This window comes from Notothenia coriiceps, unplaced genomic scaffold (assembly GCF_000735185.1).
Source record: "Notothenia coriiceps isolate Sejong01 unplaced genomic scaffold, NC01 NC01_scaffold00029466, whole genome shotgun sequence".
Lineage (NCBI taxonomy): Eukaryota > Metazoa > Chordata > Actinopteri > Perciformes > Nototheniidae > Notothenia > Notothenia coriiceps.
The window spans coordinates 1-2,419 of record NW_011362167.1 but is presented as its reverse complement, the minus strand read 5'-3'; positions in this window follow the sequence as shown (position 1 = coordinate 2,419).

Below are 2,419 nucleotides of genomic sequence, written 5' to 3'. Positions count from 1 at the left end.
AATTATCTAAACAAAACAAAGTGTTTTTATTTATTTATTTAAATTACAACTACAATCCGAAAAAACAGGGGAAGCCTGGCTTCCCTTGGCCTCCAGGAGAAAACGCCACTGCTGAGCAGATCATAATCATATTTTTAATTGTACATATATGTCACTTTGGGTTTACTGTGAAAGTTTAGGGTTAAAGTCCCGATGTGATACCAGTGTCACAGCGATATTTATCTCATTTATCTCAACATCAAATGTCCTGGACCATGACCCACCAGACTGTTAATGGTGTGTCACTTAGGGACTTCATGAGATAAAATAAAGGCTAAAGCTGTATAAGGAACTTTCCAGAAGTGCATGAGAATAAGGACCCATCCTAATTAATTTACTGACCAGTGATTGCTTAAAAATTACTAAGAATAAAAAACCGGCGATCAAAATATAAAATGTATAGTAAATATTACTAACATCAGTGCGTAAAATATTTAATATAAACAGAAATGTAACAATATGCATGATAATGACTGTTAAATGTTATATTGGCCATGAGTATGAAGGAATAATTCAATGTGATATTATTTTTTGCTGAAATGAAATGTTTATCTCCTTTATAAACATTAAATAGATTACGTAAATCTACCTTAAATATGAGGTTTCATAGTATGCTCAAAATGTATAACAAAGACGAACCACAGTAGCAGCAGTAGTGGGTGTTTCCACTCCTGTCTGTTTTCCTGAGGGCTGGCAGGTCATGTTCTCTCTCATAACACATAGGGCACCTTGGAAAAAGCTACATAATAGCAGACCACTTTTTATCTCCAAATGTCGCTCCAAAGCAGAGGAGGGTGTACATGGTTTGTCCGGCATGCATTCCCTCACAGGACAGTTCACTGCAACCCAGCATTGAGAAATGAACCCTTTCTGATTCAATAATGGATGGAGTTGCCTCCCACAAGCTGCACAGTGATACCATGGCTGCGTCACTTGAAGAGGGAGGAGGAGGGGGGATGGTTCTGAGGCGGTGCAGCAGGCAGAGAGAGGCGAGAGCACGAAGGAGAAACCTGCACCTGCACAGTGGGATAACAATCATGTCAGCCTCCTGGAAGCAGCTCTCTTTGCAGATCCTCCTGCTTCTCGTCTCCTGCAGACACATCAACACAAGTAAATAACTATTTGGGTTTATTATTGAATGTGTGGGGTTGTGTTAAAACCTTGTTCTGCCTTTTCCCCTTCTAAATGGTCTGTAACCTTGTGAGGAGTAGAAGAAGACGTCACATATCTTCCACAATATAATGTACAACTGTATGGAAATTCCTGATATTCAATGTCTGTTTTTTTTTATGTGATAGTCTGAGACAGCCATGATCACATCCCAAACTCCATAATAAAAAAAATAATATTATTATTATTCAAGGATTTAAAAAAAATATTGATTTGAAATAATTGTATATAGATCAGGGATATAACAGGGATTCTCATGTTACTGAAGATTCAATTTATTGTGTTTTACTCAACATACATTTGCATTTGGTTGGACCCAGTTTTCCTTAATGTAATAGCTCAAGAGTAGTTTTTATATATTTTTTGTATAGCTTTGATACTTTGAAATAAATAACTTCAAAAAAGAAATATAATCGGGTTGAATGGAAACTTTGTTATTTGTTCATTTCCACAGGCCTCAAGAAATTAAAGCAGTTTATTTATATATACACAGTGGGGCAAAAAATATTTAGTCAGCCACCAATTGTGCAAGTTCTCCCACTTAAAAAGATGAGAGGCCTGTAATTTTCATCCTAGGTATACCTCAACTATGAGAGACAAAATGAAAAAAAAAAAAAAAATCCAGAAAATCACATTGTCTGATTTTTAAAGAATTTATTTGCAAATAATGGTGGAAGATAAGTATTTGGTCACCTACAAACAAACAAGATTTCTGGCTCTCACAGACCTGTAAGTTCTTCTTTAAGAGCCTCCTCTGTCCTCCACTTGTTAACTTTATTAATGGCACCTGTTTGAACTCGTTATCAGTATAAAAGACACCTGTCCACAACCTCAAACAAACAGTCACACTCCAAACTCCTCTATGGCCAAGACCAAAGAGCTGTCAAAGGACACCAGAAACAAAGTTTTAGACCTACACCAGGCTGAGAAGACTGAATCTGCAATAGGTAAGCAGCTTGGTGTGAAGAAATCAACTGTGGGAGCAATTATTAGAAAATGGAAGACATACAAGACCACTGATAATCTCCCTCGATCTGGGGCTCCACGCAAGATCTCACCCCGTGGGGTCAAAATGATCACAAGAACGGTGAGCAAAAATCCCAGAACCACACGGGGGGACCTAGTCAATGACCTGCAGAGAGCTGGGACCAAAGTAACAAAGGCTACCATCAGCAACTACACTACGCCGCCAGGGACTCAAATACTGCAG